Source organism: Calliphora vicina, chromosome 4 (genome assembly GCF_958450345.1).
Source record: "Calliphora vicina chromosome 4, idCalVici1.1, whole genome shotgun sequence".
NCBI classification, from domain to species: Eukaryota; Metazoa; Arthropoda; class Insecta; order Diptera; family Calliphoridae; genus Calliphora; species Calliphora vicina.
In genome coordinates this window covers 18,343,925-18,357,797 of record NC_088783.1, presented here as the reverse complement: position 1 = coordinate 18,357,797, position 13,873 = coordinate 18,343,925, and the positions used below count along the sequence as shown (strand labels likewise).

General features: G+C 32.7%; 1 protein-coding gene across 1 annotated transcript in view; it reads right to left on the bottom strand.

Moving 5' to 3' along the window:
• LOC135958058 (zinc finger CCCH domain-containing protein 13) overlaps positions 1 to 13,522 on the bottom strand; it is a 58,589-nt gene extending 45,067 nt beyond the window's left edge. The window contains exon 1 of the mRNA XM_065508922.1: positions 13,273 to 13,522. The gene's annotated coding sequence lies outside the window, so the exon portion shown is untranslated. The remainder of the gene's footprint in view (positions 1 to 13,272) is intronic.
• Between the last annotated feature and the right edge of the window lie 351 nt (positions 13,523 to 13,873).

Here is a 13,873-nt window from a genome sequence, read left to right as displayed (position 1 = left end):
ATTTTTTTTTTAATAAAAAATTTCAAAATGTGCAAAAACGTTTCAAAAACAATTGTTTTAAATTTACAATTTGTTTTCTTGTAATATTAAAATATACAAGGTCTTTGTGGACGTGAGTTAAATTAATTAAATTGATTGAAAGTTCAATCAAATTGAAGATCTTCCCCCACTTAAGGTTTATTGAAAGCATTTTACATACTTTAAGACATACGTGGGTAATAGTAATTGCAATTCATTGAAGAGTCATTTCAAATATTTAAAGTGTTTTATTTTATTATATGAGAGTATTTTTGTTTTTAAATAAATAACTACCAAATATTACTGAAAAATATTTAAGCATTTTTAAGTGTTTGTTATTTGATTTAAATTAAATTTTAAACCCTTTAAAAAAAATTGTAACCTACATTTTTTTAATAGTGTTTGTTGGTTTGAAGAGGTGTTATTAAACCCGGTTCAATAATAAACTAAGTTTAAATATAAATTTTATAAAATCAAACAAATATTTTGACATTTGAAGGTTTTTAAGATTTCATACATTTTAGGCAAACTTAAGGGCTTTTGAATTAGTCCAGGCTTAAACGCTTGTTTAGTAAAACTACAATATCATGATGATACAAATGTATTTAGGTTGGATGGGTCACAAGCAATTAAGGAGTATATTCAAGGAGACATAGACTTGATATGCGGTATTCCGTTATCTAAATGCAAGCAGCGAATTAGTTAATTTTACTATGAGCTCGCTCAGTAACCTGTAAACCCACCTGCATGGCGTCGGCTAAATCGATCAAGCTTCTAGCACATTGTTCCCTTCAATAGTCTTTCTGAACTCTCGGACATTAGGAATAGCTATTGGCTACTCACGCCAGATACGGAAATCTCCTTGGGGGACCTAATATCCGTCAAACTACTAATCTCAATTTTACTCCTGATCTATATTTCTTATTCACATCTACTCTATTCTCACCTTTCTCTTCACTTTTCGTCTCTATCTGGCCCTCTATATTTCTCTATTTTCAGCTAGATCCGTTTGTTGCACATTCATCAGCGATTTCATTTCTCCGGATGCCCTCATGTCCTGCAACCCAACTAACTCGACATGGTATTGTCTAAACTGGGTGAGTGAATAAATTAAATTGGGAAGACATTTTGTCTTTAACCCGGAATGGAATTATATTAATTTTTGGACTAATGAAGCTAGTATGTATACGAAGAAGGTTGGAAGGGGAGAAATATGTCCGACACCGTCTCAAGAAACTCAAACACCTAAAATTTTCCTTCGCAACAACGAATATATAATGATTCCAATGAACATTACACTGTATTCTAGTACCTACATATAAATCAAAATGTGATATGAAACTCCAACATTTTCGTTACCCATACGAAGAATTGATTGTGGTGAAATCTGGTGAGGTTTGTGTGTCAATAGGCAACACTGAGTTTTGAGTGCGTTAAAATTAACTCGCTTCAATTCACCCCATCTGAAGATTGTTGTAAGGTCACAATTTATCGAGTCATCCATATTCATTCTTGAGAGTTTAATCTCAGAAACTGTTGATCTATGGTCAAATGAATATGAGTGACAGATATTGCTGTCATTCCCGAAATAATAAATTGGTTTTGAAGTGATTGTTAGTAAATCATTCATGAAAATTAAAAAAGGGAAGGAAAAGGCACAGAGCCCTGACGGACTCCTGAGCCCTGACGGACTCCTGAGCCCAATATGAAGTTCTCGGAGCAAACCCTATCTAGTACGTCCACGAAGGAAACTAGAAATAAGAAATAAAACGAGAACATTCTACATACCCCGACGAAATCAATACCGAACACCCAGCCAAATGCTTTCGAAATATCGATTGCTACTTCCTTACCCTCTCCCCTGCGGTGTTCTGAAAGAAACGCCATTAGGTCACCAGTTGAAAGACTTGGATTTGAAGTGATTGTTAGTAAATCATTCATGAAAATGAAAAAAAAGGCACAGAACCCTGTCAGACTACAGAGCTCAGTATGAAGTTCTCGGAACAAACCCCATCTATTACTATCCTTATAGTACGTCCACGAAGGAAACCAGAAATAATACGAGAAAATTCTACCGCGACACCGAACGAGATCAATTTCGAAACTAGTTCATCATGCCATTTCTCCGGATTCCCTCATGTCGTGCAACCCATACTATAAATAAATTAAATCGGAAAGACATTTTGTCTTTATTACGTTTGAGTTGAGATCATTGATTAATGCAAGGATGTCCACGTAAATATCAATGGTCAACACCTCGAGATTTAATTAGTGAATTCTTCTCCAAGCTGTTTGAAAGAAACCAAGAGGCCATGTTCGTCAGAGAAAATCATATTGTCTAAGTTGGGTCAGTGAATAAATGCAATCTAGACGACATGTTGACGTTATTAGTTAGAGTTGAGGTACATTTACTGATGCTGTGTATGGCAATACTACAAAGTTTAAACTGGCATTAGTTTAAACTCGAATTTTCTAAAATTTACAAAGTTTAAACTCAAATTGTTGGCAAACTGTAGCTAATAAAATTCAAAATTTCCTAAATGCTAAACAAACTAAATATGCAAATATATAGAGTGGCGAAAACATCAGTCAAAATTAAATAATTTTGAGGGCGTTAAACAATTTTCTCTGATGCACTCAACCACAGCTAAAACAACAACCAACCCACCACATTAAGACATTTCAAAAAAATCCATTAAATAACTTTTTTAGCAACGTAATTAGCCGCCTCGAAATTCTCTAAAATCCATTATCCGTTAACAAAAACAAATTAATAAACATATTTAAACATTTAATTAAAAAATTAGAAACAAAATAATCAATACCACAACTTAATTTGTTCATTCGTTCGTTCGTTCAGCAAACAAATACGGTCTGTCTCTCTGTTGTATTGAAGTATTAAAAATCATGATATGTATATTATTAAACTTTAAGCCATGTTTGGCCTGGATACACAAACACTAACATATAACAGATTTAGATATAGTATCGAATCGTATCGTATCGAATGCCTCATAGTTAGTTAGTTAGATACATATGTAGCTACTCACTCGTACTTGTATTTCACCTTAATGGTGTTAATAATAATAAAAAAAAAGATTTTGCGATTTTTCTTTTCACTTCCTCTTCATCAGTTTTTGCTTAAATACTCTCTACATTATACACTCCCCGAAATATTTATAAGATAAGAATTGTTTTTGTCATAACTAAGGAAGTATTGGTTCTAAAAATTAAAAAAATTTTAAGTACGACGAGGGTGGGTCATAAAGTCTGTGCCTTTTTGAATGAAACAAAAAATTATTTTATTTTTCAACATGGTCTCCTTTGAGCTCTATGCACTTAGTCCAACGTTACTCCCTTCCAAAGAATAAGATTTGTCGAGGTCATCAAAATACAATACAATTTTTCGTGAGATGATATTATCCTTGGAGTCAAATCTCTTATCGCCGAGACATTTCTTCAGTTTTGGAAACAAGAAATAGTCACTCGAGGCTAAATCCGGAGAATAGGACGGAAGAGGGAGCATTTTGTTGTCTAATTGATGGATTTTTGCAATCGAAACTGCACATGTGTATATCCACTAAGCCATGTGAGATGCCAATGTCTTCCACAATCTCTCGCAATCATTGGAGGTGTTACTCCATGAAGATTGTTGCCAAACTCAACATTGGGAACTACTCAATCAGCAATTTCAAAATGTTTGCAAGCAGCAGGATTCTTCCAAAAGCAGAGAAATTGGGTAACATACGAATTGAAGCCGAGAGACCTTGAGAGGCGATTTTGTAAGTCTGAAATGCTGCTTAAACGCTCTAAAATAAAATAATTTTTGAACCGAATCATTACTTGAGATGAAAAATGGATCAATTACGATAACCCGAAGTTTAAGTGATCGTATGTGAAGCCTGGCCAACCAGCCAAATCGACACCAAAGCCAAATATTTGGTGGGACTAAAAGGGTCCTATATATTATGAGCTGCCGAAATCTGGCCAGATCATCACTTGGAATCTAAAAAAATTTAATAAAAATTATTAAAAAAACGCCCAAAATATGTGGCCAGACATGAAACCGTAATATTCCATTATGACAACGCTCGGCCACATGTTAAAAAGTATTTAGAAAGAAATGGTTGGGAAGTTTTGCCTCATCCGCCTTATAATCCAAACTGTGAACCGTCCAACTACTATTTGTTTCGATCAATACAGAACGCTCACTCTGGGACATGCTTCATTTTGGAACAGTGTATCCGATATTGGCTTCAAATGATGACCAGTTCTTCCAGGTCAATACATGGCATTAACATTTGAAAATGATTTCGAGCATAAGGCTACCGCTGCTGTTCTTGATGAAAAGCATTCTGGACGACCAATTTGGGTCCACTTTTTCGAGCATTGCTGGCTGTATGTCACGAATAACACGAACAATGTTGGCCTCCAAGGTATCAATTGTTGCTGGTTTATCAGCATAAACCATTGCCTTCAAGTGACCCCACAGGAAATAATCGAGAGGTGTCAAATCACACGACCTTGGAGGCCAATTGACAGATCCATTTCTCGAAATAAAATTATAGCCAAATTTTGATTTCAATAAATTGGTGGCTGCGCATCTCGCACCAGATCAATGTCATCCATATTTTCAAACAAAAAATCATTGATCATGTTACAGTAACGATCTCCATTGACCGTAACTTGAGCTCCGGCTTCATTTCTGAAGAAAATGCTATAATTTGGAAGCGTTATTCAAGCGTCAGTTTATTCACAATGATTTGCCAGAGTATGCTGTTCATAAATGTCAAAAAGTGAGCGCAGTATGACAGTTCGTTCGGCAGTTAACCCTTTCGTAAGTTATAGCAGCCTCAAACACAACCTTTATATGTCATGCCAAAATATTGCAATGATAGTTTCCGATTTAAGACTGAAACAGTTGAATAGTTTATTTCAAAAACCAGTCAAGCAACAAATTTAATGAACTTTTTAAAGAGTTTAGCATCTTATTTATATATACATACATACACATTTGTTCATTCTGCTTCCGTTGTAGGCCATTGAAAAATATACAAATAAAACTCTTCATATATAACCAAAAAAAATAAAAGATTTACAAGCTCTAAACCCCTACAAGCTTGTAAATCTTTTATTTTTTGTTCACATTTATTGAGAAATAGATTAGGACCTAGTAGGGACAGTCAAGCGCTGTCACTTGACTTATTTCTACAATATTTAATTTGTTTTTCATTAAACGATGCATTTACCTTTACAAAACAGTAATCGCTTAATAACTAAATTTTGGATTTTTTGTTGCTTAACTGGTTTTTGAAATAAACGATTCAATTATGGTCTTATAAATATTTTGTTGAGTGTATGCGTTGATTCAATTGTTGTTGTTTTTTTATTTTATTTCTACTTATGATTGTTATTAGACAATCATTAATATTTCTTTGTTTTTATTTATTTTTTCCTTCTTTTGCTAATATTATTTGATATAACATTTTTTTCTTTAGATTTTATGCATAATTATTTTTATTATAAATGGTTAACATTTTGTTTAGAAACAAAAAAATAATACAATAATTGTTTAAGGTGTGTGTGTGTTTGTGTTGGTTTGACATTTCAAGATTTAATTATCCTTATATGTAGGTTGTTAGGAATGTTAAAGAATTTTTATTAATATTTTTTAAGTTTTTTTTTATAACAAAACAAGTTATGATTGCAAAAATTTAAGCTAAAAACGAATTAGATGCATACTTGTTTCAGGCTTAAGTGAAGTGGTAGTTTTGTTTTGAATTCTTGCTCTTGCTGCTTTTTCTTGTCAAAGTCATTCACTATAAATTGATATGTTAAAATAAAATAATGCTTGTTTGTTTGTTTGTATTTTCATAGATTTTATATTTTTATCAATGAAAAACTTAAACATTATGTATAAAATTAATAATATAAACATTTGTTTGAGTCTTGTTTTTATTTTTTAAATGATAAGTTAAAAAATATTTTAGTTACACATGATTTGATAAACAAAATATTGTCCTATGAGGGAGGGTACTTTAAAATCACCAGTTTATTTTGCAACAAGGTCATTTTCAATATTTAACTCATACTGGCTTTAAAGCTAATGTTCACATTAATTTTAATTTTTTATTATTTTTTATATTTTTTTAATACTAATTTCATTACTTATTTATTATAAATTTTTTTTATAATTCTTTAATATTTTTGGGGATTTTGTTTTTAAGTTGTGGTTTAAAAACTTGTTTTATTTAGTATTTTTTTTTAAATTTTGTTTAAAGATGCCATTTGGCTGACTTCATTTTTAATATTTTTTCTGTTGCTCATATTAATAATTAAAATTTGTTGTTGTAGCTGTTTTTTTTGTTAATATTCTTAACAAAATTAACATTGATTATCTTTTAGCTGAATTCGTATAAATAACTAAGAAAACTAAATTACGCAAGTTGATGAGCGTTTTTTTTTGTTTTTGTTTGTTTTGTTTCTCTGTTAATCAATATATCATCATCTTGAAACAATAAACAAACAAAAAATTTAAAAAAATCATTTTAAAACAATGAAATCTTTTAAAATTTACAAAGTTTTACTAAACACACCTTAATAGAGTGAAGGGTATTAAATACTGTTACAGAAAGATCAACGATTTCATAAGAAATATAAACAATTGGGGTTTATTTTACCTTGATTTAGGAATCTGAGGAATAATAAATAACTTGGAAGGTCTAAATATTAAATCAATTTGTTAAAATATTTAATTCAAGCGAGATTTTTGAATACTGTAGATAATTTTATTTATTATTTGAGCTTTCTGCTACTAAAAACTCAATGATTCTTAATAAATGCTGTCATATTGCCTCACTGAAGCATAAGTATGACAACACGAGCTTGCGAATTCTAATGCGGATGCTGTTTCTCAGAGAGAATCCAATTTTTTCTTCTTCTTCCTTGCCCATCACAAACAAATATTAGGGTTTTTGTCTAACTGAGAGTCAGAGTTATAGCTTTAGAGAAATCGCAGTGAAATTATTGGGTGTATGACATAAAAATTCTGGATTTATGGTTGGATGGGGTCTATTTGGAACGCGATTTTTGTTTTTAATATTTTTGAATGGTACATACAGTGTCGGACAAAACTAAAGCACGGACTATTACCTCGTAACAAAAACCACAATAAAATTTCAAAAATCACTTTTTTCATTTTTCTTTTTATAATTTTCGATAGAATATATGTTAGGAATTATAAAATAGAATGAATATTCATTTATTTCTAATAAAAAATAAAAAAATCACAAAAAGTTTTACATTACCCTGAAAAGTGCAGCGGCAAAACTAAAGCACATAACATAGAATATATACTCTTTCATTAAATTACAGAAAAATACGAAGAGAAAATATTATTACATAACGAAAAACTTTCTCTTAAAGACATTCTAAGAGTTATTACAAAAAAATAACACGTGTTTTACTATCACTTTTGATCTTTACCATTCCCAGTGCATTTTTTGCGATTGAAAGTACAAAATGGCTCGTAATAAATATTCAGTGCATTTAAAAGAAAAAATAATTGAAGATTTTAATAAAGGAGAATCTGTAACAAAAATTGCAAAGAAATTTAATATTCATCATAGCGTAATTTCCCGAATTATAAGCCGCTTTAAGTCAACAGGTTCACTGGTTACCATACATAAGGGTGGTCGACCACGGAAAACCACTAAACGGGAAGACCAGGCTATAATTCGAATTTTAAAAAAGGATTTACATCTGCAAGGTCCATTGCAAACCAACTGGCATTAAATATTACTCCTAGAACCATTCAAAGAAGAGCGGTAGAAGGTGGCTTAAAATCGTATAGGACTGTAAAAAAACCATTTATTTCCACAAAAAATAGACAGGCTAGAATTAATTTTGCGAAGGAACATTTAAACTGGAGTGTAACAGAATGGAAGACAGTACTGTTCTCCGATGAATCCAAGTTTAACTTGAAGGGTTCTGATGGATATCAGTTAGTACGGAGACCAGCAGGGCAACGACTTAATCCACTGTATACTAAAGGAACTGTAAAACACGGAGGAGGTAATATAATGGTCTGGGGATGTTTCTCTGGTCAAGGTATTGGACCCATTCACAAAGTAAATGGGATAATGGACCGTTTCATGTATAAAGACATACTGGAGAATGTAATGCAGCCATATGCGGTGGAGGAAATGCCACTTAATTGGAGGTTTCAGCAAGACAACGACCCCAAACACACTGCAAAATGTGTGAAAGAGTGGTTTGTTGCAAATGAAATCAATGTCTTGAAGTGGCCAGCGCAATCGCCAGATCTCAACCCGATAGAAAACCTATGGGAAATTGTAGATCGGAAAATATTGCGCGATAATTGCAAGAATTTGGAAGACCTTTTCCGCCAAGTGGAAATAGCCTGGAATACTATTCCTGAGGAGGTTATATCGAATCTAATTGAGTCCATGCCTCGTAGATGTAAAGAAGTCTTAAAAAATAAAGGCTATGCCACAAAATATTAGAAATATTTTTAGTTTTAGTTAATATTTATAAAATGTGCTTTAGTTTTGTCGCGCCCAAAAACGACTGTTGAAAATGTGATATGAATTTTTTTTGTTATAGTTAATGAAGTTATTTATTTTTTGTTTCTTTTTAATAAACTAAGATGTTATCTTAATAAAAAAGTTGAAAAAATATAAATACTAACTTGAATACTATTTTTATTGAAGTGTTGTGTATTAAGTATTATCCCGTGCTTTAGTTTTGTCCGACACTGTATCTGTCATTTATTCTCACTTAGTTATTCAACATTATAGTGTAAACAACGAACTTTTTTGCTTCGAAAATGTAAATTTTTGTACCTAAATTGAAAAAAAAGTACCGCTGAAGCACACCGATTGCTCACCTAAGCTTATGGTGAATGTGTTTCATCGGTTTCAACGTGCGAGAGATGGATTGTGCGACTCAGAAGTGGTGATTTTGACGCGGATCGCCCAGGCCAGCCAAAAAAGTTTGAAGACCAAAAATTGGAGGCATTACTCCATGAAGATTGTTTCAACAATTTCAAAATGTCATCTTAAACCAGGGAAATTGGGTGCCATACGAATTGTAGCCGAGAGACCTTGAAAGACGATTTTGCATGTCCGAAATTATGCTTGAACACTATAAAAGAAAATAATTTTTGCACCGAATCATGACTTGCGATGAAAAATGGATCCATTACGATAATCCGAAGCGTAAGAGATCGTATGTGAAGCCCGGCAAACCAGCCGAATCGACACCAAAGCCAAATATCCATGGTGCTAAGGTAATGCTCTACGAAAGGGTCCTGAAATCTGACCAGACCATCATAGGGAACCTGTAACGAAAAACGCCCAGAATATGTGACCAGACATGAAAACGTAATAATCCATCATTACAATGCTCGGCCACATGTTGCAATACATGTTAAAAAATATTTTCAATGAAGTGGTTGGAAGTGGAAGTTTTGCCTCAGCGCTTTATCAAATCGGAAGACAAAGAACGCCTAGGCCAACCAAAAAAGTTTGAAAAAGCAATGAAAATGCATCTATTACAATAACCCGAAGCGTTAGATTTCGTATTTGAAGCACGCCCAACCAGCCGAATCGACATCGAAACAAAAAATCCATTGCGCTAAGGTAATTCTCTGTATTGGTGGGTGCAAAAGGGGCCTTCCTATCTATTCTGAGCTGCTGAAATCTGGCCAGACCATCACAGGGAACCTGTAGCGAATACAACTGATTGGTTTGAAACGAGAATTTGCATGACAACGCTCGGTTAAATGTTACAGTACCTGTTAATAAGTATTTAGAATGAAGTGGTTGGGAAGTTTTGCATCACCCGCCTTATAGTCCAGACCTTGCCCCGTCCATCTACAATTTGTTTCGTTCGATGCAGAAAGCTCTCTCTGAGATACGCCTCACTTTGGAACAGAGTACTCGATATTGGCTTTAACTCAATAATTAAACATTTAAGCCAAATAATTTCAATAATATGTACAGAATTTAATTTATTTAATAACAATTCATAGCAAGCTTACACAATTAAAATCCATGGTGAGAATTTTGTTTTGATTTAAAGTTTTGCAACAAAATTACTGAGTGAACTATGAGTTCAACAAATAATCTTAGACACACAGTCTGTCTATACCAGTATTTAAATATTTCCATTTTTATTTTAAAAGGGGCTTGGTGTATGAATTTAATAAATTTCCATTTGACTTGTTATACCAGTTACATTTTAAATGAGTTGTTTGTTTTTTTTTTACTTCTATTTTGTGAATGCAATGAACATTTTTTAAATTAAAAATTATTACTACCAACTGTCATATTTGATGTGACTTTTTTGTTATTATTATTATTACAATTGTTTTTGTTGTAGTTTGTGTAAGGTATAATTTAGTTGGTTTTGACCTACCGTAATTTTCTAACTAGTTTTCCATTGTGCGAGTTACAAAAAGTGGTTTTTCAGTTGGTGTTTTTTTTTTTTGTTGGTTTCTAAATAATTTTGGCAAACAACAAAGTGAAATAATAATACGAGGTTGCAATGAAAAGTTGTTTTAAAATTCAACTCGCACTTAAGGAAACCTAATGCTTTCACTTCTAAAGCGATTCGATGTATGATTTGTAGCGCTTGATATAACAGTTCTATTTTGAAAATTTGAGTCCAATCGGATAGTGTGAACCTGTACCTCCTGGGCTCTGAAGTGTGAAAGGGTAAAACAAAAATAGTTTTTTTTAGGGTAAAGGATAACAACCTTTACCCATGTTCATATGCAGCCAAAAGGGTACATTTTTTTAACCCATTTTCAAAACTGCAATTTCAAACTTTTTTTTAAATTTTGTTAAACAAATTCTAAAAATTTAAGAATTTCTCTTCAGAAACTCATTAAAGGTATATATGAGAATAAATAGATAAACGAATCATTAGCTGTCATAATTTTGCGGTATCTGTGATTTAAATATTAAGATTTTCAAGAAAAATCCAACTTTTGGCAATAATTTGCAATTAGTTTTTACTGTGGCTCAGTTTAAGTAAACCAAATTCACAATATTATTACTTAATACATAAGTATATACTAAAATCGCCTAACGTTAACATCTGGGTCAAAGGTCAATATTCTTAACATTTTGGATTTCTTATTCAAATACAGCAAAATGTTTAATATTTATTGGCGTAACTTTTGAACGCGGTTTTAGTTTTTAATAACTTATATGTCATTTTGAAGGGTATATATTTGTCATTTATTCTCACTTAGTTATTGATCAATATAGTGTAAACAACAAAGTTTTTTTTTACTTCGAAAATGTTGAATTTTGTACCAACAAGTAGTCATATGCGGGAAGTTTGGCTTTAATTTGAAAAAATGTGCCGCTGAAGCACACCGATTGCTCACCAAATCTAATGGTGAATTTCAACGTGCGAAAAAGGGTTTCTTCGGTTCAGAAGTTTCAGGTCAGCCAAAAAAAGTTTGAAGACCAAGAATTGGAGGCATAACTCCAAGCAAATTGCTGTAAAACTCAACAAGAGCTTGTAAAATAATTGGGAGCTACTCAAGCAGCAATTTCAAAACGTTTGCGAACTGCTGGATTCAAGCCAAGAGACCTTTTTGAAAGATGATTTTGCATGTCCGAAATTATGCTTGAACGTTATAAAAGAAAATCATTTTTGCACCGAATCATTTCCTGCGATGAGAATTGGATCCATTACGATAAGACGAAGCGTAAGTGATCATATGTGAAGCCCGGCAAACCTGCCGAATCAACACCAAAGCCAAATATCCATGGCGCTAAGGTCATGCTCCGTATTTGGTGGAAGAAAAAGGGTCATATCTATTATTAGGGAACCTGCATCGAACGAAACTGATTCGTTTGAAGCGAGCATTGACCGAAAAACGCCCAGAATATGCGAACAGACATGAAACCGTAATATTCCATCATGACAAGGCTCGGCCACCTGTTGCAATACCTGTTAAAAACTATGTAGAGTGAAGTGGTTGGAAAGTTTATAGTCTAGAGCAGTGGTGCCCGAACACATACCATCAATGCTTTGGTTGTGTTGGTAAAACAGAGGAGAATTTGATTTGATTTTGTTCTGTGAGTTGAAATCAAAGCAACAAACACATGATCATTATAAGAACAGCGGAGAATTTTATTTGATTTTGTTCTCTGAGATGAAAACAAAGCAACAAACACATGATCATTATAAGAAAACGCACAAGTAAGCTTATAGTGTATGTGTATCAAAGTAACGTCAGCAGAATTTTCATGCCCTATTACGCGTGCTAGGGAATTGTGATTTCGGGCACCACTGGTCTAGAGCATGCCCCGTTATTTGTTTCGATCGATACAGAACGCCCTCTTTGGGATACGCTTCACTTTGGAACAGAGTATCCGATATTGGCTTGTTTCGTTCTTGGCCTCAAAAGATGAGCAGTTCTTATGGTGCGGAATCCATATGTTGCCAGAAATATGGAAAAATACCATAGCTAACAATGGACAATTCTTTGAATAAATTTATATTGTACAAGTGTTTCAAAATAAAAGCTAAAAAGTTAAAAAAATCCTTAATTTTGGAGATATTAATACAAATACTGAAATGACGTACATCGGAAATGTCGGACATTTTTGGGTTTTGCCAATTGTTGATGCTGATGTATTTTTTTTAATCAGGAGGCTAATTCTCGCATTCGATATCACTTACGAATAGAAACTTTATTTTTTTTAAACAAACACAAACTGTCAAGCGTTTTGCTTGTCTGCAGCTACACCCAGAGTCTCTGGCGGGAATCAAACCCTCCACCCGCCAGATTAATAGTCCAGCACACTATCGACTAGTCTATCAGGGCACCCTCATTCGTTATCGAATCTCTTTATTATAAATTGCTACACATTTTATTCGATATCGAATAAGGGAATCCCAGAAATAAAAAAACTCGCTCAATCGAATAAGTTTTTAGCTAGAGTTGGAAAATATATTTTTTTAACTGTGGAATGATATTTATTTGGTTCAAGGGCGAAATCGTATTTGATCAACAGCTGATTTTGATTTGTTTTTATTTGATCAGACGTTGGAAAAAGAAAGGTTTCTTTAGCTGGGCAATGATATTTGGTTCTATAGCGAAATCATACTTTTCATAAAAGATCATAAAATTAGCAAATAATATCAGATGTTTCTATAGACTTTTCAAACTGTCCTCTTACTCTAAACAATTCATGAGGAATAACTTACCCGCCAAAGAAAAATCCAAAGTATGTAAGTTAGATTTAAGTGTTTTTGTTGTTGTTGCTCTTGTTGTTGTTGTCGTTATTGATGCAGTAGTTGCTGTTGCTTTTTGCTGCTTTTGTATTTATTTTCTGAATTTTTTTTTGTTAGTTTTAATGTTGAATTTTCACAAAATTTCAAAATAGTCTGAGAAAAACTACGAAATAAATTTTTTTCTTATTATTGTTATTGTTGTTGTTTTTGTTTTCTTATTGTTCAGATACTACAGAAGAAGAAGAAAAAGAAAAAAATAAGAAGAAAAAAATAAAGTTGGTTGTTTGGTCTAATAAGAGTATGTATAAGAGAGAAGGGGGAGAGTTAGGGGGAGGGAGTATGTTTGATGTTGGTTGCTTGCTAGTTTGACTTGGTTGGTATGTGGTTTCCACAATGGAAAGGCCTTTAAAAATGAGACAGTGCGGAAAGAGGAGCATGGCGCTGTTGTTGTATAAAATATTTTGCAGACTGTATATTTTTACAGAGCAAAAAAAACGGCGTTTGTTAAATGCACTTTACATTTTATGAACGACTTAAAGAATAGAAAATAACAACAAAAATAAATAAAGAAAAT